Raw genomic sequence first — 24,001 nt, 5'->3', positions numbered from 1 at the left:
CAAAGGTGTTATAATCATACTATATGTTGGTTTTCAACCCAATAACCATTCTTTGGTGATAACCCTTTCACCTTGAACTGAACAAGATTTTATCCAGAACTGTTTAATTTCATAACAGCAGAGATAGATGGAAAAATTTAATGAATGTAATCTGACTAAATAAATGAGCTTCTCATTTTCAGATCTATACAAAAATCCCGACTCATATCAGACAAAAATTAAAATTGTCTGTAGGGGGCAGAAGGACTTCTGATTCATTTTATGTTTATTGATTAATAGATTTCTCATTTTTGCCAGGAGATTGCTGCAAAATTGCAATCTATGTGAGTAATTAATTGGATAGTCTTGTTTCCCTAACCGAAATGAACAAATGACACCTACATTTAGGTGGGATAAATAGGCTTCTTTTATCATCTTGCTAACATTTTTCCACTATTTTTATTTCAATTAACATGCAAATGAAAGTAGCTTCCCTAGTATTACAAAACAGATTTTTAAACAAAAGAAAGATGTTTTTAGCAACTTTCTGGTGTGCATGAGAAACAATTTTTACAGCTTAGAGAAAATAAAGGCAATATTATATATTTCCTTGTTTAGTACAAAGACCCACTAGAAGTTTAAATAAAGTTGGCTTATATTGGATTTATTTACAAGTGTTATAATAGAGAAATTGTCTGTTGTCTTTTACTGAGCAAACCAATATACAGCATTTTCATTTAAAATATTTTCCTAAAATGTTGATTTTTTTTAGAATATACAAAATAAAATTACTGAGTTAATTTAAAAAGCATATTGTCTAAAAATACTGAGGAGGCTGTATAGAAAATTACTTATCTATCACCTAGTCATTTCCAATAGCTAAGACATTTCCATTAAAACCTATTTTGAGCATGTGTATGTTTGTTTTATTGCAAATGCCTTTTAGTTTCTTATACATACATAATATAATTTATTCTATATTGTAATTTTTAGTTTTTTTGGTTGCTTAGCTAGAAACAGTTGAAAACCATCTGTTAAAATCCAGGTGAGCATTTCTTTATTTATTATTTTAATTTCCAACTTTGAAGTTCAGGGGTACATGTGAAGGATGTGCAGTTTTGTTATACAGGCAAATGTGTTTCATAGTGGTTTGCTGAACAGATCATGTCATCATCTAGGTATTAAGCCCAATGACCATTAGCTATTCTTGCTGATGATCTTCCTACCCCACCCCTCCCCTCCTCCAGGCCCCAGTGTGTGTTGTGCCCCACCATGTGGCCAGGTGTTCTCATTATTCAGCTCCAACTTACAAGTGAGAACATGCAGTGTTTTTTTTCCTGTTGTAGTGTTAGTTTGCTGAGGATAAAGGCTTCCTACTCCATTCATGTCCTTACAAAAGACATGATTTCACCTTTTTATGGCTGCATAGTACTCCATGGTGTATATGTACCATATTTTCTTTATACAGTCTATCATTGATGGGCATTTAGGTTGATTCTATGTCTTTGGTACTGTGAATAGTGTTAAAATGAACATACATGTTCCTATGTCTTTATAATAGAATGATTTATGTTCCTTTGGGTATATACCCAGTGAAGAAATTGCTAGATCGAATGGTATTTCTGTCTCTAGGTCTTCGAGGAATCACCATACTGTCTTGCACAATGGTTGAACTAATTTACACTCGCACTAACACTATAAAAGCATTCCTTTTTCTCCACAACCTCACCAGGGTAAGATATTTTTGGCCTCTTAATAATAGCTATTCTGACTGGTATAAGATGGTATCTCATTGTGGTTTTTATTTAAATTTCTCTAATGATCAGTGATATTGAGCTTTTCTTCAAATGTTTTTTGACCACACATATATCTTCTATTGAGAAGTTCCTGTTCACACCTTTGCACACTTTTTAATGAGGTTGTTTCTTTCTTGTATATTTATTCAAGTTTCTTATAGATGCTGGATTTTAGACCCTTGTCAGATGCATAGATTTCAAAAATTTTTTCCTATTCTGTAGGTTGTCTATTTACGCTGTTGATAGTTTATTTTGCTGTGCAGAAGAAACTACAGAAATTAAGTTAGACAATCGAATTTAATTAGACCTAATTTGTCAATTTTTGCTTTTGTTGCAATTGCTTTGGGGATCCTTGTCATGAAATCTATGCCCTGGCCTATGTAATGAATGGTATTGCCTAGGTTTTCTTCTAGGGTTTTATAGTTTTGGGTTTTACATTTAAGTCATTAATGCATCTTGAGTTGATTTTTGCATATTGTATAAGTAAGAGGCCCAGTTTCAATTTTCTGCATATGGCTAGCCACTTCTCCCCACAACATTTATTAAATAGGGACTCCTTTCCCCATTGCTTGTTTTTTTCAGGTTTGTCAAACACCAGATGATTGTAGATGTGTAGTCTTACTTATTGGCTCTCTATACTTTTCCATTGGTCTATGTGTCTGTTTTTGTACCAGTACCATGCTGTAAATGTGATTCATCACATAAACAGAGCTAAAGACAAAAACCACATGATTATCTCAATAGATGCAGAAAAGACCTTGGAGAGAATTCAACAGCCCTTCATGTTAAAACCTCTCAATAAACTAGGTATTGAAGGAGCATATCTCAAAATAATAAGAGCCGTATCTGACAAACACACAACCAATATTGTACTGAATGAGCAATAGCTGGGATCATTCCCTTTGAAAAACCAGCACCAGACATGATGCCTTTTCTCACCACTCCTATTCAACATAGTAGTAGGAGTTCTGGCCAGGGTAATCAGGTAAGAGAAACAAATAAAGGATATTGAAATAGGAAGAGAGGAAGTCAAAATATTTTTGTTTGCAGACAACATGATCCTATATCTAGAAACCCAATCATCTTGGTCCAAAAGCATCTTAAGCTGATAAGCAACTTCAGTTAAGTCTCAGAATACAAAATCAATGTGCAAAAATTGCTAGCATTCCTGTACACCCACAATAGGCAAGCCAAGAGCAAAATCAGAAATGAATTCCCATTCACAATTGTTACAAAAAGAATAAAATACTTAAGAATACAGCCAAAGCTTTTCTAAGGATCCGGCAACATGGCAGAAGTAGAGCAGAAGAAGAAGCGGACCTTCCGCAAGTTCACCTACCGCGGCGTGGACCTGGAACAGCAGCTGGACATGTCCTACGAGCAGCTGACGTAGCTGTACAGTGCGCGCCAGCTGCGGCGGCCGAACCGGGGCCTGCGACGGAAGCAGCACTCCCTGCTGAAGCGCCTGCGCAAGGCCAAGAAGGAGGCGCCGCCCGTGGAGAAGCCGGAAGTGGTGAAGACGCACCTGCGGGTCATGATCATCCTGCCCGAGATGATGGGCGTCTACAACGGCAAGACCTTCAACCAGGTGGAGATCAAGCCCGAGATGATCGGCCACTACCTAGGCGAGGTCTCCATCACCTATAAGCCGGTAAAGCACGGCCGGCCTGGCATCGGGCCACCCACTCCTCCCGCTTCATCCCTCTCACGTAGTGGCTCAGCTAATAAAGGCGCACATGGTTCCAGTCAAAAAAAAAAAAAAAATACAGCTAACAAGGCAAGTGAAAGACCTCTTCAATGATAAATACGAGCCACTGCTCAACGAATTCAGAGAAGACATAAACAAATGGAAAAACATTTTATGCTTATGGATAGGAAGAATCAATATCATGAAAATGGCCATACTGCCAAAAACAATTTATAAATTTCATGCTACTACCATTAAACCACCACTGACTTTTTTTTTTTTTTTTTTTTTGAGACGGAGTCTTGCTCTGTCTCCCAGGCTGAAGTGCAGCGGCGCGATCTCGGCTCACTGCAAGCTCCCGGGTTCCCGCCATTTTCCTGCCTCAGCCTCCAGAGTAGCTGGGACCACAGGCGCCCGCCACCACTCCCGGCTAATTTTTTTTGGTATTTTTAGTAGAAACGGCGTTTCACCGTGTTAGCCAGGAGATATTCTTTATAGAATTAAAAATACTATTTTAAAATTCATATAGAACCAAAAATTAGCTTGAATAGACAAGACAATCCTAAGCAAAAATAACGAACTTGGAGACATCGCTCCACCCAACTGCAAACCATACCACAGGGCTACAGGTGAGTATTTACCTGGAAATTTTAATTTTCTTTCTATTTTTGAATTGGTGACATTAAAATGTATTTATAATAAATATTTCTAGTAATTAATTGCAACAGTTAAAACTAATATTGCAACAGTTAAATATTGCAACAGTTAAAAGTAAAAATTGATGGTGCTTGACTTTTTTTTTTTTTTTTTTTTTTGAGACAGAGTCTCGCTCTGGTGCTTGACATTCTTAATGAATCAAACGGCCAGGCACGGTGGCTCACGCCTCTAATCCTAGCACTTTGGGAGGCCGAGGAGAGTGGATTGCCTGAGCTCAGGAGTTCAAGATCAGCCTGGGAAACGTGATAAACCCCGTCTCTACTAAAATACAAAAAATTAGCCGGGCATGGCAGCTTGCACCTGTGGTCACAGCTACTAGGGAGGCTGAGGCAGGAGAATTGCTAGAAACCAGGAGGCAGAGGTTGCAGTGAACCAAGATCATGCCACTGCCCTCCAGCCTGGATGGCAGAGCAAGACTCCATCTCTTAAAAAAAAAAAAAAAAAAAAAAAAAAAGAATGACTCAAGCATAAGTTTTCTATATTTAAAATTCTCCAGGTTACCTGAAATTCATGCAGTGATATGTGCAGAAATTATCATACACCTTTGGGCCATATTTAGAAAGATGAAGGTGTCAAAGGATGAATATGTATTTGTACCACAACTAATTACAATAGAACCTTCTGATAAAGGATCAGAAGCAATTATGGCTATAAATACAGTAGTAGATGTTTTATGATCAGAGCTCTAGATTAATAATTGGGAGATTGGGTCTCTGGATTTACTTCACTTCTGATCCACATTACCAAATAATAAGCCTTATATAAATGCATTTCAAAAGCATGCAGAAGTGAATGAATGAAAGCTTGCGGATTTATTTCCTCATACAATGATATAAAATACAATTCTGAAATCATTGTCTCTCATACTTATTTTCTTTTTTTAATTGTTGTAAGACAAAATGGAATGTATATTGAGTACATCTGTAATTGTTGACAATAAAATTATATTCACAAATAATTTGTATTATTTGTTAACAAAAGCAAAAATAAAACTTATCTCTCATTAACACATTGAAGTTTCAATGTAGAGCCAATGTGCCATAAAAGTTGTCATCTATTCCTGATAAACTAATGTAAAAATATAAAAAGAAATAATGAGAAAAAAATGGTGCCACATATTGAATAGTCTCTGAAGGAAATATTAAGACTGTGGGTAGGCACTCTTGGATTAATATTCTCAAATATTAATAAACAAAAAAGGATTAACCATTACTTAATGAAGAAATGTATTTAATTTCCAATTTAGACAAGCAAACAAGAATAAAAATTCAGAAATAGAAATAAATTTTTAGGAGCTGAACTAACTTTTGGGATTGCCTTTAAACTGTAAAAAAAATCTAAATTTTATTTTGTTTGCTTCTTATTTTCACTTTTGATTGATTTCCATGGATGATTTATATTTAGCAGGTTTATTATGGTAGAGAATAACAGACATTATGGCTATCAGGAAATGCTAGAAGTAAGATGGATGGCAGTAGAATTAATCGTCGTGATCAAAACCAAACCAAAACAAAAACAAAAACTGTGAGATAAGGCTTCAATCTAAAGTTAAAGTAACTTAGGACAATACTGTATAGGGAAAAAGATAACCAGAGCCAAAAAGACTGCCTGAACCATATAAAGAAGGCCAGGGTTCTGAACAATGCTGTAATTTAAAGAAAAACTAAAATGTAAACCAGAAAAGTGAGACAAGCATCAGTGTAAGTATCAGAACTAAATGGCAGGCCTCTAACTTTCCTGGGTCACCGCTGAGACATTCGATACCAGGTCTGCTACAGAGAGGCTAAAACCATCTATAAACCAAAATCATACCACAAAACCAGAACTGAGTTCCTAACATACTCCTTGTCTGATCAAAGTTGTTTAAGGAACTTGGCATGTGTGAACCAAGTTAAACTTTTCCTGTTTTCCTTAAATCAAACAAATGACTCATAAAATAGCTATTTGGTTTGGATTAAATCAGCATTCTCAGTTCCTCACCAGTCTCCGAGTGTGATCTGTTATGATTTTGTTTAGTTAACTTGTTTTTTCTTCAGTCTTTTAAAAATATATTGAAATAGTTTTTGGTATAACTTTTCAAATAAATGATTTATAAATGAGGGACCAACAGTACTTGCATCATTAATAATATCTTCAATAATAGCACCAATACACCATTCTAAATGAGTAACTTTTCATCTAAAAAAGAAATATATATTAAAGTTTCTCTTAATTGTCATATAATTACACAGTACTTGTGTTTTATTTTATCACATTGGCTTTCACATTTATGAAAACAAAAGAAAATATTTCAAAGGCTCTATTGATATACAACTTACTCTGCAAGAAAATGCAAACCTGTCTTTATGCAGGTTTGCAACTGTTTTATTTTCTTTACCTATTTGACCTACTGGAAAAGAGCTGTTACATTTTTGCATTAATCTCTGTGTGATAGCACCAAGAGAAAACTGTTCCTGGGAGACCAAAGCAGTAACAAACAGTTGCCAAGACAAACAGGTAAGCAGACTGTTGAAAGGGAGCACTAGACACTCGCCATGCCTGAAGAGCAGCATGTCAGTCTGTACCTATACCTGTCCTGAGAGTTTAAGTATAAGACCTTACAGTTAATTGTTCAGTCTATTTCATTCAATTGCAGAACAACAACAGCAGCCCTTAACTGTAAGCTGGAAAGCAAAAAAAAAAAAAAAAAAAAAAAAGAAAAGAAAAGAAAAATGAAGCTTATTTTCTTTGTCTTGATAACTCTGATCAAGATGATAATTTGTCCACATGCATATCTCCTTATTTCTTTGAAATTTCTACAGAAGTGATCCTCGAAATACAAATAAAACACTAAACAAAATCAAGTAAAGAATGTTCATCAAGACTAGAAACTAAGGGTTAGAATCATAGTCTTTTCAGAATCATTGATGACTGTTTTTTTTTAGAGAGCCCACAGGTGGAACCAAACTAAAAGAGGTCTGTGTAAAATAGGGGGTTGCACAAGGAATAAATATGAGAAGCATCCATTCTAATTCAGTCAGTTCATAGGATAATCAGGTGCCAACTCTATGAACAAGTAACAATTGGCTTCTATTAGTACTGATGAGAAGATAAAGTCTTAACATTTTATTGTGCCCAGCCTCTTCTGGCAAAGGCCAGAGATTACAGGTTTTTTTCTTATTGTGAAAATCATACCAAATTCAGAGAAGTAGCAGAACCATAAAACTGTACACTAATTACTTTTAATAACACAAACTTCTGATTCAACATAGACTATTTAGTCTCTTAATATTGTACATTTATGAGAATATATATTCAGGCCACCACCTCAACACTGGCATACAATTTTGAGCAGAAATTAGCAAAATATCAGCCAACATCATGCCAATATCCACCTGACTGTAAACTAACTCTGAGTAAAGATTAATCTTTCTGTTTAAGTGGCAGAAAAAAAAATCAATGGATATTTTTAAAGACTATGGTTCAAAATCACATATTGAATTGAGAAGACTGACCATATGAAATAAAAAGAATAAAAGTAAAACATGTTTAAATGACTAATTTCAGAAAATTCAAGGCAACTATAAGCAAAAAAAAGCTGTGTGCAAGCATATGCACAAACACACACACACACACACACACACACACCCCTATTCAGATCCTATTCAAAGTAACAATATTATCACATAGGAAAAATGTAAACAAAATATGTAAATGGTAGGAATATAATTACAAAACATTGTGAAAGTTAAGAAAAAAGTTAACTCATTTCGTGTAATGTAATGTTTCCTTCTTTTTGAAAGACACCAATATTCTACATAACAGTAAAATTATAGAGGCCCAGACTTGAAGATGCTATTATATCATCAATTTTAAATGTGTCTTGTATCAAAATGTTATTTGCAAAAGTATCTTAGAATCAGTGTAATACAGTAATTTTGTCAATATGCCAGTTTTTCTAGGATGGAGTGACATTCTCATAATTAGATCAACTACTTTAAAATTATGTCTAATAATAGACATATATAATATAAACACACATGTATTTGTTGGCATATGACTTCAATTAAAACTCTACACGTATTGACATTAGAAACATTCTTTTGAAAGAATAAATTATGAAATAAAATAAAACGAGTTTCTATTTAATTTATATAGAAGGACAAATCAGTTTTAATCTAGTAGATATTAAAATATATACAAGAACAATTATTATAGGAGGGGACTATTGGAATGATAGTATCCAATGAATAGTAAAATAGAGTAAAATCAATGGTCATGAAATAAAAATAGTGAGTATAAGAAATGAATACACAAGCAATTTACCAACTTTCAGTGAGGAGTAGAGGAATCATTCCAAAATATGCCAAAGGGGGCTTCACCCGAAATTTTAGAGCTGTGATGGCCAGTGGCAATACGTCAGAAGCAAATTGACTTTTCTGAATATTTCATCCCACTTTATTTTTGAAAATTAGCTACAGTAACAAACACTTTTTAATCCTTTATTATAAAGTAGGGGCAGTATAAAATAGTCTGATGTTAATATGCAGGACAGAGAACTCAGAAATTCTTAAAATTACTGAAAACTCAAATGAACATGCTATTCTTTAATGGGAAAAAATCGCTTGAAAATGCATATAAATACGTTCTAAAATGTTTTCAACTATAGCAAAAAAGTTCAATACATTGAAACAAAATGTATTTCATTGCTGACATGTTACAATATGTGTATGGAAATTCCCTTTCATATAACCAAACCTAGAAAGATATTCAAAGTGTAAAAATTCAGATGCTGCAGGTCTTTTAAATATAAGAGATTTGGAACCATGCAAAATGTTTATAAGATCATCTCACTCCAAAAAGTAGACAATTAAATTAATTATAAATATTAAATAACCAACTTAAATAGCATAGGCTTTACAGATAATTTGAATTGCATCAGACCACGCAAAAATAAATTTATTTTATTTTATTTTATTATTATTATACTTTAAGTTTTAGGGTACATGTGCACAATGTGCAGGTTTGTTACATATGCATACATGTGCCATGTTGGTGTGCTGCACCCATTAACTAGTCATTTAGCATTAGGTATGTCTCCTAATGCTATCCCTCCCCTCTCCCCCCACCCCACAAGAGTCCCTGGAGTGTGATGTTCCCCTTCCTGGGTCCATGTGTTGTCATTTTTCAGTTCCCACCTATAAGTGAGAACATGCAGTGTTTGGTTTTTTGTCCTTGCAATAGTTTGCTGAGAATGATGGTTTCCAGCTTCATCCATGTCCCTACAAAGGACATGAACTCATCTTTTTTATGGCTGCCTAGTATTCCATGGTGTATATGTCCCACATTTTCTTAATCCAGTCTATCATTGTTGGACATTTGGGTTGGTTCCAAGTCTTTGCTATTGTGAATAGTGCCGCAATAAACATACGTGTGCATGTGCCTTTATAGCAGCATGATTTATAATCCTTTGGATATTTACCCAATAATGGGATGGCTGGGTCAAATGGTATTTCTACTTCTAGATCCCTGAGGAATCTCCACACTGACTTCCACAATGGTTGAACTAGTTTACAGTCCCACCAACAGTGTAAAAGTGTTCCTATTTCTCCACATCCTCTCCAGCACCTGTTGTTTCCTGACTTTTTAATGATGGCCATTCTAACTGGTGTGAGATGGTATCTCATTGTGGTTTTGATTTGCATTTCTCTGATGGCCAGTGATGATGAGTATTTTTTCATGTGTTTTTTGGCTGCATAAATGTCTTCTTTTGAGAAGTGTCTGTTCATATCCTTTGCCCACTTTTTGATGGGGTTGTTTGTTTTTTTCTTGTAAATTTGTTTGAGTTCATTGTAGATTCTGGATATTAGCCCTTTGTCAGATGAGTAGATTGCAAAAATTTTCTCCTATTTTGTAGGTTGTGCGTTCACTCTAATAGTAGTTTCTTTTGCTGTGCAGAAGCTCTTTAATTAGATCCCATTTGTCAATTTTGGCTTTTGCTCTCATTGCTTTTGGTGTTTTAGACATGAAGTCCTTGCCCAGGCACAAGACAGGGATGCCCTCTCTTATCACTCCTATTCAACATAGTGTTGGAAGTTCTGGCCAGGGCAATTAGGCAGGAGAAGGAAATAAAGGGTATTCAATTAGGAAAAGAGGAAGTCAAATTGTCCCTGTTTGCAGATGACATGATTGTATATCTAGAAAACCCCATTTTCTCAGCCCAAAATCTCCTTAAGCTAATAAGTAACTTCAGCAAAGTCTCAGGATACAAAATCAATGTACAAAAATCACAAGCATTCTTATACACCAATAACACACAAACAGATCGAAATCATGAGTGAACTCCCGTTCACAATTGCTTCAAGGAGAATAAAATACCTAGGAATCCAACTTACAAGGGATGTGAAGGACCTCTTCAAGGAGAACTACAAACCACTGCTCAATGAAATAAAAGAGGATACAAACAAATGGAAGAACATTCCATGCTCATGGGTAGGAAGAGTCAATATCGTGAAAATGGCCATACTGCAAAAATAAATATTTAAAATATGGCATATTTGTTATATATCTCCTAAAATAATACAAAATAAACCTAGTAATCATATATGAGGTCTTTTACATGTGAATAATTTTAATACTCTCCAAAGATCAACTTTATCTCAGATAAGTTTACTTTTCTTATTTGGGGACCAATTTAAATTAGTGAGAACTGCTTAATAATATAAACTACTAACAAAGTATTTACTATTCGCCATACAAAATCTAAGAGATAAAGAAATATACTGAGTGGATGTGTTGTAACAAATGCAGACTCTAATCTATGTTTTAAAATTATAGTCTATAATTTCTTTAAGTTATATCTTTTTTCATATTTCTATCACAATTAGAGAAAGAGATAAAAATAAAATAAGGAGGAGGCTACTAGAATTCAAACCCTCATTCAATTGAATTGCCATTACAGGACATATTATTTTTTTCAGACTATGATAAAGAAATTGGCACTCAACTAAGGTTATTACACAAACCTGTATGCACATTCCCTCTGCTGTGATGATAAGCAAGTTAATCCATCTCACTAGGTGACTGACACCTGGCTCTACTCACGTGCCACTCATGAATGATATTAGAGTTTTAGTAAAATATTTTAAGGTAAATGAAAAATTCTTCATATAGGTTTATTTCCAAAAGTGAGATGTGCATACTCAGAAGATCAGCGTTAAGTATGAAAAACTTTGTGAATTTGATTTTGAAATAGGAAGAATAATCAGTTCAAATTGTGTTCATTTATTAATCAGAAGTCATTATTATTTGCTATTGCAAAGGAAAAAATACTTGTAAGGATAGAAGTGTGTGAATATCATGAGGATTACTAAGAAATAGACACAAAAGTCAAATTACTTATAGAAATGTAGAGAAAGTAAGTGCTTTTCAAAAAAATAAACATCAGATTACGGCAAGAATTTGAAAAGAATTAAAAATACTAAAAAATCTCTTAAAAGACATGACTAGATGAAGCAAAAGTAATGGGTGTTAGAGTAGCCTACATGTTATTTAAAATAATCAATGTGATATCCATGAATCGGTTAGATTATTTCACATAGATAATTCAGAAGCTATTTAGAGAATAGATATAAAAATGTCTAAAGATGTGGAAAATAAGTTCCACAAAAGCAGGCCCGATAGTTCTCACTTATTTAAACTATGAGTTTATGCCAACTATTCTGGGATCACATAAAACTTAACAAGGACTAAGTTTACTCACAATTTGTCCCACAGTTTTTGACCATATGATATTAATTTATAATTTATAATATATTTTCCTGTATCAGCATTAACATAATCATTGATCAATAATCTTTCACTATTTTTATGATATTAAAATGTTTTACTTCAATTTAAACTTATATTTATGATTAATTGTTTTTATGAATGGATTATTTTAAACATTTGGTAATAGGACAATAAAAATATAAATATTGATATTTATCGAATGTTTATAATTTTTTGTATTAACAAAAATACGAATAAGTGATAATTATTGTAAAGGGAAACCATCAATTCAGAAACTGTTAAGCCAGGTTCAGGATTGTCTATCTTTTCTGAAATTATTTTTATCAAAGAAAATGGAAAAATGTCTACCAATTATAAATGAGAAAAGTGTAATCTCCAAACTTGCTAGAAACAAGTTGCCTTTATATAATGCCAATTAGTTATTTTTTCTAAAATAATTATTAGCCTAAAACATATATAACACATATTATTCTTGAAATAGTTAGTCACATATATATAAGTCTATATATTACAGTCCATGCCTGATCCAGTTGTGCCTAATTAACTCCCTAGATTAGTAAATTATAATATATGACTACTCTAATTTTATTGAATATTTAGAAATATTAAGTAATAAAGAGGCAGAATATATAAATGCAGCATCTTTATTAGTTAAGGTAACACAACCTGTGACATTCCAGGACAAGTAGTAGAACAAAAATACATAATTTCTGACAAAATGTAAATATACATATAAGACTTTTGATTTCTACAGATTAACAGCAAAGTGATATAAGATCTAAATGTTTTGAAAGGAAAAGGAAAATGTATGGACCAGCAAGCATCATGAGTCAGCAGAAGTAACAAAGGGTAGAAATACATGACAGAGACTTGGCTATTCAATTACACATAGAACACATAAAACAAGTTGAAAAGAGATACACATAATAATAGATGAAGGATCATTTAAAAAATATGAGCAATGATCAAGAGACCTTAAAAATTACAAATTACTTTGAAAAGAATAAAGAAGATTTTTCTATACTATAATTACATATTTTATAATTATTCATTAAAAGAATGTCTAAAAGAACAGAGCAGATGCATTCAACAAGAAAATTATAAATTAAAGTATAAATTTAAGTCAATAATAATTACAAGAAATGTCAATGTAGATTACAAAATTGGGTAAAAATCTGTGTACTATTTATCTAAAAGGTATCTAAAAATTAGGATATGGATAGCTTGAAAGTTAAAGTGTTGTAAAATAATGTGCATGGGAAAGCTAAAAACAGAAAATATGTGAGGTCATGTTAATACTAAAAATATGGAATTCATTGAAACAACATTATTAAACAAATAGGTACCTAATACTTTATAATGTTTAATTCAACAGTAATAATATTTCAAAGTATACATGCACCTAATAATATACCATCAAGATAAAGCATACACAGTTTTAAGATAATTATGCATACCGGTTGACAAATTCTCTGTCACAGTTGAAGATTTTAAATATATCTCTCCTGTTATTCAACAAGTTAATCAGTCCAAGTAGTAACAGGGTTAGAAAAATTTTGAGTGACATAATAAGATCCAATACATACATACAAATGTATGTACATATATACATAGAAAGTTTTACATAAAAACAATTTGAGAGTATGTATACTTTTGAAGCACAGATGAAACATTTGTGAATATTATTTATTTATTTAAAAAACTAAACTCTAGGCTATTAAAAAAATCTTTATCATTTTCTTTTTTTTTTTTTTTTTTGAGACGGAGTCTCACTCTGTCGCCCAGGCTGGAGTGCAGTGGCGCAATCTCGGCTCACTGCAAGCTCCGCCTCCCGGGTTCCCGCCATTCTCCTGCCTCAGCCTCTCCGAGTAGCTGGGACTATAGGCGCCCGCCACCACGCCCGGCTAATTTTTTGTATTTTTAGCGTGGTCTCGATTTCCTGGCCTAGTGATCTGCCCGCCTCGGCCTCCCAAAGTGCTGGGATTACAAGCGTGCGCATTTTCAAAGAATATGTAGCATTCCATGATTTCTGACCACAATATAAGCAGTATTGAAATCAATGGCCAAAGGTTTGCTGTTTGAAATATATTTCACTTTCATGAAGAACATTACTTTTTAAAATACTGGCCGGACATGGCAGCTCATGCCTGTGGTCCCAGCTACTCGGGAGGCTGATGCAGGAGAATTGTGTGAAGCTGGGAGGCGGAGGCTGCAGTGAGCCGAGATCGCGCCACTGCACTCCAGCCTGGGTGACAGAGTGAGACTTCGTCTCAAAACAACAACAACAAAAAACAAACAAACAAACACAAAAAAGATTGACCAACATTAAATAAAGTCACAAATAAACAGCTTAATCATATTAATGAATAGAAAGACGATAGAATAAATGTGTGGAAGTTCCCAAAATTTGTCTATGAAAACCATGTAACTTCAATAAATAATATCAACCCAAATTTTATACTAAAACTGAGAGTTGGTTTTATAATTTACATAGAGATTAAAGGTCTTAATATAAAGAAGATGGAAAATAAAAGGGGAATTGTCCTACCATATATGAGAATATGCTATGGTAGTAGCGATTAAAACTTTACGCCATTAGCACCAAATTATATAGCAAATTAATAAAAGGACACATAGAGTGAATAAGCAGACTCATAGCTATAACTATTAATAAAAGGGTACATAACGTTGAGAAGCAGACCCATAACTATATAATGTGATGCTACAAGATGAGCTCTGTGAAAAAAGATAGCCATTGAACTACATACACAAAAATTATTTTATATTGATTAAATTACCTAAATGTGAAAAACATCTTTCTTAAGCTTATAGCATAGATAAAAAAGCAATTTTTATTATTTCGAATAGCAAAAACCAGATTCTTTTATAGGACAAAAAAATTGCAAAATAAGTGTAAGACGGATATATTACATAAATCCTTAAAGCTTTATAAAGATACATCATAAAATGTGAAAGAAAAATATAACAGCAAGATATTTGCCATTCATATATATATAAAGAGCTACATATCAAGTCAAAAAAGAAGAAAGAATACCCACATAGAAGGGAAATTCAAAGAGGTAGAGACATGTATGATCCACACATACATTAAAAAGTGTTCAATATCACTAATAGTCAAGGATACACAAATTGAATTGTAGGGTCAATTATATACCATTTAAGGCTCAGAAGATTGCCAAAAATTAATATTTGCAATCTCAAATGCTGGTAGTAATGATGAGAAATAGGAAATAGAATATATTAATACTTTTCTAAGCATGTAAATTTCCACAATTAAATTGATAACTAATTGACATCATTAAATAGGGTAGATTTGCAAAAATTATGACCCAGCTCCACTCTCAGTTATTCTTAGCCCTAGAGAAACATTCACATGTTTCTGTGAGAACAGCTGGACACAAATATTCAGAACCTCATTATGTGTTGTGTTAAAAAACTTTTCTCAATAAGAGTAAGGACAAATGAATTATGGTTTGTTTATATAATGAAATATTATTAAACCATGAAAATAAATGAACTGGAACAATACAAATAACAAAGATTATTGTCACAAATATATCAAGCCAAACAAAAACAGCAGCAGCAGCAAATCACATAGCAAAAGAAAAATTAAAACACATAGTATAGTTATCATTCTTATGAGTTTTCTTAATATACAAAGCAAAACTGTGCATATTATTTAGACGCACAAACATGCAGTAAAACTTAAAGAAATACCAATGAATATAAGTTGCTACTTCTTAGGTGACATCAAGAGGAAAGGAGAAAAATTATGAACAGTATACTTGAGGGTTTTATTTTTACTACAAGGATGTATTCTTTATGTTTACTAATATATAAATTAGTGTTCACTATTTAATTTGATATACAAATATATAATACATAGAGATAATGTATTCTATATTACTCTTTTATGCCTAAAGTCGCTTATTAAATTTTAAAGTAAAAGTCATACAATCTTACTGACTGAAAAAGAATAAATAAAATAATTTTATAAAGTACACCAAGTAAAGACTTTTAAGAACTTGGAGTTAAATGTTCAGCAGTAGTAATTATTTGTGCTGGACAAGTTACTTCTTCAAATCTCACTTTCTTAATTTGTAAATCAGGGATAATAACAGAATCTGCTAAATAAAGGCTGCAGATTAAAGCACAAATTTAGGTAAACTGTTGAGCATGATGCCTAGGCCATAGTATTTGCTCAAAAAATATAAACTGTTAATCTCACTATTATCAATAGCATATTATAAATATAAATATAATTATAAATGATGGTCTCTAGTAATAATATAATTTAAATAAATCAGAAAAATAGGAAAAATGTTGCTTAGAAAAATTTTAATATGAGTATAGAAAAAAATTAAAATATGGAGAGGAGAAAAGAAATAAACTCCCACATTTTATAAATGTCCCTTTAAAAGTAAAAGATAGAAATGCTCTTTTGCAGCCAATTCTCAATGTTGGTTACAGTTTAAACTCAGTTACTTTTACTTTAATCTCAGTGTTTCAACTTACTGTAATGAATTCTTGAACAGAAGAAAAGATTTAAGTTATCTGTCCCAAAAACGTGGAAATAATATGGGGTAATGATAAATATGTGGTTACCTATCCTTCCAAAAATCATATTGGAAACATATGCCATTCTAGATTATATCTGTGTGCAATGCTTCACAAATTATCAACATCATGGAATATTTTTCTTAGAGTTATCATTAACTGTTACCATATTTCCAGAGAGTGATTTGGGTTTATGTGCCACTTGTTACGTATAAAGTTGTTAGAAATTTGGTAGTGTTTCAAGAGTGTTATTATTTGAATCTAAAGATAATTTCTAAGTAAAGGGTTGGAATTATCTGAGTGCCTAAGGAGTATTTTATTCGATCTTATATTTTATAAGGAGGTTCTCTTAAAAATTCTTATTTTGCATAATTTTATTCCAACTAATTTAAAAGAATTAGTTTCAGGCCTACAAGGCAAAACTGTCTTTGGAATTCAGCTGAACTTCCAGATACTGTTTAAATAACATGAAAGTAATTATATAAATTTTAATTAATAAGGCATCATGAGCTTTTTCTATTTTTCTTACTAAATAGGCAAATGCACATTGGAAGTATACGCCTTTTAGAAGGATAAAATAATTTTGGGCAAATTATTTGGTATTTTAAATATATGCCTGCGGGTAAATAAATAGAATTGAAAGTCAATGGCACTGAAGGAAAATTGAAGCTAATCTTTTCCAGATGTACTAAAGAGACACATTTAGGAACCAGAAGTTGCATTTATATTGATATATTTTTCTAGGTTTGAGAAGTTCCCTGTTATTATCTCTTTGAATAAACTTTCTACCCCTAACTCTTTCTTTACTTCCTTTTTAAAGATTTCAAATCTCTTTATAGATTTTAAAATTACTATTTAATATAGTGATGTGAATGTTTAACAATTAGGTGTTGTCTTATTTTTATTTTTAATCAAATTTAATTTAATATTTGAGGGACTATAGTAAATAATATTTTTTGACTAGAACAATAAATGGATTTATATATTATTTTATTCCTTATGTTAACTAATATTTTTACTAATATGTTTACTAATATTACTAATATGTATATATTAGTAATAATATCTGTACATATTAGTAATAATATATGTATATATTAGTAATAATATATGTATATATTAGTAAATATGGGTAATAAAATAAAATATATTAAATTAAGTTTGGTTAAAAATAAGACAAAAGCTAATTGTTAAACATTCACATCACTATATTAAATAGTCATTTTGAAATCTATAAATAGATTCATTTTGTCTTACCCACAGGCGTATATTTAAAATACCAAATAATTTACCAAAAATTATTTTATCCTTCTAACAGGCATATACTTCCAATGTGCATTTGCTTATTTAGCAAGAAATGAGATGATACATATGCTATGAAGTAGAGAGATAAACATGTATAAAATGTATATGACATTTTGTAATAGAACAATAAATGGATTAATATATATTATTTGAAATGATATATAAGCTATGAAGTAGAAAGACAAAAATATGTACAAAAACTTTGACATTTTGTGATCTTTTCTGAAACTTTAAAATTAGCATTTCCCCTTAGATTACTAGCAAACTGATAATATCTGAAATTCAATTGCACTAATTTAAAAAATGGACATAAAGTGAGATTTTTTTTTAAATATGTAATCCTGCTTGGCTCTTTGAAATATTTTTAGTTGAATTATTAATTCCTTTGTCAACAATAGTAGTTAGTATTGATTATAATCTTTCCAGTTGTATGTTACCTTCACACTACCTCTTTCATTCCCATAGTCTTGTGACTATATACCACCTTTACCAGTCCTACACTGTATACTAATTTTCCTCATAGGAATGTCATAGATTTTAGAGCAAGTTCCATTTAATGACTGCAAACTTTTATATAATCCCTTTTAGAAAATCCCACCTGGCAACAGACTCTAATGGAAATGACTGTTGTACCGATTAATCATTATGAAAAGAATTTATAAAATAAAGGTGCATCAATGCTGCTGGTATGTTTTCATTTTAAATATAAAGAGATGAAGCCTCTCAACATTATTGTAGTAACTATAGTATTCACCAGAAATTAGAAATATAATTTTTTAAATATTGACATTTTAAGCCTCAAAAAGAATGTCATGTAATTAGAGCTGCAATACATCTTAACTGCAATAAAAGAACAATTGCTTGAAAATAAATCTCAGTCTTTAATTGAAAAGAAAGAACCAGATAGTTTGTCTTTGCAATTTTGAGGAAGGAGGTATTTAATTAAATTCTGCATGAATACTACTATCACCATATATAAAAGAATCAAACATTTACTGATCATTTAAAAAAATATTTTTAGACTTTATTGCATTTAAATCAGGCAGTTTATATATTTTTTAAAAAATACAGTAAGCAGGCACGTCTTTTGGAAAGATTTTTACGAGGGAAAGATTTGTACTAAAAATAGATACTTCTTTTTTTGAAATAGTGAAGTTTGGATAACGCATTGAGGATGTGAACATAAAAGTATGTGTAGAGTATAATTTACGTTTATTAAGTACCTGTAATATGTCATTCACTGTTCAAAATATATGTTATACTTTCTCTACCCCAGCCTTCACCACAACTCTATATTTACCTGTGAGAAATCAGACTTTGACAGATTGTGGACACAAAATTAGCAAATAACAAATTTTGCTAAATTCTCAATGCCAAGACCTTTGTATAATATGCCATGTTCTCTCAAATTATTAAAATTATTAAGATGTGTGAATAGACTGCACATAACTCTATGTAATAAATTGTATTACAATATGGGAACTTCTTTAAAGAAAAATTCATCAGAAAACTAAGAGTGATAGTGTGGGGCAGACGACAGGGGGTTGTAAGAATATTTTATTTGACCAACCTATGTAACATATGGCTTTATAATAATGATCTCAAGAGATATGATAGGTAATTTAGCACCTCAAGCGTCAACTTGAAAATAAAGTATATGCCGAAATATGTGTTATAAAATGTGCCTTTAATAGTCAATAAAACTAGCAAGAATCATTGCTTATTACCTGATAGCTAGTAGGTTTTCAAATTATAAAATTCATCTGTTACACTCCACTTAGCATATCTATAACTTTCTAACAAAGGTTACAATCTTCAAGCAATTACTTTAATGGGTGAAGGATGAAAGGCTAAAATAAGAGACAATAGAAGGGAAAATGAAAAACAATTGTGTATTGTCTATTAAGACAGAGAAGGAGATCACCTGGAGATGCAAATCTGTTTTCTCAAATGACTGTATTAACAGCATATATAAAAACTGAAAAGCAGCATATATATATATGCTTTATTAATGGTATATATAAAAACTGAAAAATTCAGACAGTTTCAGATGTAGTCACAGATTTTTTATATTTGTGGTATTTATTATAATTAACATAAAGCAACATGCAGAAACCACAAGAGTGATTGTCATGACTCACTGAAGCAACTCTATCTACATCCATATAGAAATATGTCTCACTAGCCGGGCGCGGTGGCTCACGCTTGTAATCCCAGCACTTTGGGAGGCCGAGGCCGGCGGATCACGAGGTCAGGAGATCGAGACCATGGTGAAACCCCGTCTCTACTAAAAATACAAAAAATTAGCCGGGCGTGGTGGCGGGCGCCTGTAGTCCCAGCTACTGGGAGAGGCTGAGGCAGGAGAATGGCGGGAACCCGGGAGGCGGAGCTTGCAGTGAGCCGAGATGGCGCCACTGCACTCCAGCCTGGGCGAAAGTGTCAGACTCTGCATCAAAAAATAAATAAATAAATATATATATATATATATCAATATTGAAAATGTTCAAAATTCTTTCCGATGCTTAGAGGGAACTAAGATCAGATTATATCAGTGTTTGAATATGCCAGTTGAGAGCTCCAATATTGATTCCCACTGATAATCCTCAATGCATAACTAGGAATTCCCAAAGTGAGTAATAGGAACTCAGAGAGCAAACTTGGTTTCTGGCTGGGTAATTTCTAACTTCAATTGCTTTTATTTTTAGTACTTCATCTCTTCTCTGGCCACTGCTGTCCTGAGATTTCCTGTCAACGCTCACCCTCAGTTCACTCCTCTGAGGTGAGTCCATCAAGGTAAAGCTGTTCTCTGCTGAACTCAACAAGAGACATCTTCAGGCTGTTGCCTCCAATTTTTATGGGGCCAAAAAGCCAGGAAATCTCTTGTAAAGACTTTTAACCAGTTGCAGAGATTCCCATGAGGTTTTTCATAGAATTCATGAAGTGACACATGAAATTACACAGCAAATGTCTGTAATACAACACAAAATTTTAAAAAGTGTATATATATTTTATTTGGCAAGAAAAAGTTGATAAGGCACCAGTGATATTAGAGTTAATATTTCACTCAGCAGAAGTTAATACAATGTGTAATTTGAAATTCTGTATTGATCAGATTTGAAATGAAAATTTCTTATTTATATTTTTAAAAAGTTATGTTTATATTTCACTGAAGCTTACTTATTGAGTTATACATTTTAACTGAGTATGTATTTCTCTTATAGACTCAATTAAAATTAATTGACTACCTATATGGATGCTAATTAAAAAATTATTACTTACAAAATTATTTATTATTTACGATATTATTTACTATGTCATTTTTATATTAAATATTATGAATTTATGATATACTATTTTGTTATTAAAATGTGTTCTTTAAAACAAAAACCAGCCCCCATTCATAAAACTGAATGGAAGAGATACTAGTTCAGCTGACCAATAGTAAGCTGCAATTATGATAATAAAAATAACAATGTAATAATTAATATTTATATGGTAAATTCAATGTGCTGGGAACTGTTCTAAATAGCTCACATATTTAGCTGAGTACTGCCATTTAAGAAAAAAAAAAAAAATGCTGACGCCTAGAGAGGTAAAGTAAGTTTCCCAAAATCATCAAGCTGTGAAGTGGAACTGCAATGTAACTTTAGGTACTGTGTGAATTTAACTACTGTACTTTAATTGTTTAATAAATATATTAAAATATGTTAAATGATACTTAAGTTATTTTAAATTATGTATTTTAACATGAAGTACAGGAAGATGTTAAGACTGCCAGGCAAGAGTCATTTTTTAATTAATCTTTGTATCTTCAGTGCCTAGCCTAGTGCATCACTTAGAGTGGTGTCAGAAAAACTAAACAGTTCTGTTCGCAGGGAGTTTTAATACAGGGAGTAGAGACTTATACATCTTTTGGAAAGTTGATGGAGAAAAGATCCCAAAAGCCATTGTTAGAAGCATGTTGTTCACAGGTTCTACCCCAGAAACTGGAGAATCTCTTAGGGGTTAGTGTGCCTGCCTCCATTACTGTGCACAACTGGCAAGTCAAAACTGCGTGATTCCCAAGAACATTCCCTAAGAGTAGCCGTGTGAATCTTGCTTATAGCCTTTAACTATCTGCTCCCAATGATCTCCAGAGAATAATGGTTCTTCAGTTCTGCCTTGCAGATCTCATGCTAGTTTCCCTCATAGAAAACTGATAACGCATATCTATATGTTAAAGGACATTCAGAGAAATAATTCCAGACATCACTGTTATGAAACAGAGGAGAAGGTGAAAGAGGATATAAGAGGTGTCAAGTTGATAACAGGCAAACTGTAATAGCCATAACCAGATATAAAGTAAAGTTTATGCATTAGTCAGCGTTCTCCAGAAAAACAGAAACAACAGAATACACAGAGGTACAAAGAGATTTATTATGAAGGATTGTCTCAATTATTGTGAAGAAGTCCAAATTCTTCAGGGTAGGCCAACAGCCTGGGGACCCTGAGAATAATCGATGTTGTGGTTCAAGTCTGAAGGCAGCCTACTGACAGTATTTCCTCTTTGGGTGGGTTCAGTCTTTATTCTATGAAGACCTCAACTGATGAGATCAAGTGCACCAACATTATGCAGGGCATTCTGGTTTACTCAAAGACTACTAATTTAAATGCAAAACAATATTTTTATAGACACATCTAGCATCCAGAATAATGTTTGACCAAATATCTGGGAATTACGGCCTAGCAAGTTGATACACAAAATCAACAATCACATCCTTCACAAATAATTTTAATGCAAATAATATAATAATAATTAATGTTAAATCCAACTATTTTTTATTAACTAAACATTGTTTTATATATATATATATATATATATATATATATGGCACACATGTATATATATGGCGCGCACACACTGTATATAGATATGTGTGTTTTCTATGCCCTTGCTGCAAGCTTCCATCTGAACAGATTCATAGCCTATATTTACAGGTGGAAATATAGTACAGCTTGAGGTTGTGCAAAACAAAAACCTCAACATTTTTTCACATAAAAATAATGTTTTTTATGTGTCAGTAAAATTCTTAATTATCTTCATAGTTTTATCTAGTTCATACTTGGTTTTGAATGGAGACTTCAGAAGATTCTATTACATTAGAATGTAACAGAAAAGGAAACAGGATCTGATTGAAATTATCAAGTGCCATTTTCTGATCCATTCTGTTTCTGATAATGTGGTCACATGCTGCTTTGTAAATTTCTGTTATGTAGAACTAGAATTTAACACTTATAATTGTAAAAGTAATTGCATATTTTCTGCATGAAAAAGATCGTCATAACTGCTGGCTTTTAATCAATATTTATTGAGCCTTCATAGGATGTATTAAAAAGACAGGCTAGGGATTATGTGTTTGAATTACTAATCAGTTGGATAATAAACCTTTTTTGTTATTATTATTATTGTGTGTAAATAATAGAAAATAATGGATTTTAAGAAAAGATAATAAACTTACAACACTACTGTAAAGGTATCTGAAAAGCACACACAGAAATTTTGTTTAAATAATTTTGCTGAATGTGTTTCTTCATTTTATTCACAGGTTCTATTCAAGTAGCGAAAAATTATGGCACCAGTATCTGTCATTTATCCCTCCTGGAAGCAGTAAGATGCAATTTCATTTGTTGAAAGTCAGGGATGTACTGGCTTGTTGCTAAATATTGGAGAAATGCACTATGACAGTAGCATATGAAATCATACAGATATTTCTGTGTCTAACATGTCTGTTTTCTCATTTTAATTTGTTTTCATCTCAAGAATCTGCCAGTATCCCACTCTTCTTTTATTTCCACACTTTAAATAAAAAAAAAAAAAATAGGACAGAGTGGGAAGAACATTCATGTGTCTCCAAACCACTACTGCTATAACCATACTTCATTGTTTCTCAGGCATGAGTGTTACGACCAAATTTAGGGTCCCCTGGGACTCAGCTTCTATACAATAGGATAATATGAATAAATTTTCCAGCCTCAGTAGTTGTTCTATACAAGAGGAAATATGATAATTTTTTCCCTCTGTGACATAGGAAGTTGAATATAATATCATCTATAAAATTATATGATTAATTGAAAATGGATCAGAATGTAAAAAAAAAGTCAGTTTATCTCTTTAGGACAGCTACATTTT

At 32.2% G+C, this 24,001-nt stretch overlaps 1 pseudogene; it reads left to right on the top strand.

The window, feature by feature from the left end:
- Nucleotides 1–3,048: 3,048 nt before the first annotated feature.
- Nucleotides 3,049–23,580, top strand: LOC129492321 (small ribosomal subunit protein uS19-like; annotated as a pseudogene).
- The last annotated feature ends 421 nt before the right edge of the window (nucleotides 23,581–24,001 follow it).

Source organism: Symphalangus syndactylus, chromosome 10 (genome assembly GCF_028878055.3).
Source record: "Symphalangus syndactylus isolate Jambi chromosome 10, NHGRI_mSymSyn1-v2.1_pri, whole genome shotgun sequence".
Taxonomy (NCBI): Eukaryota; Metazoa; Chordata; class Mammalia; order Primates; family Hylobatidae; genus Symphalangus; species Symphalangus syndactylus.
The sequence above is the reverse complement of the archived record's forward strand: the minus strand, read 5'-3'. Positions and strand labels throughout refer to the sequence as shown.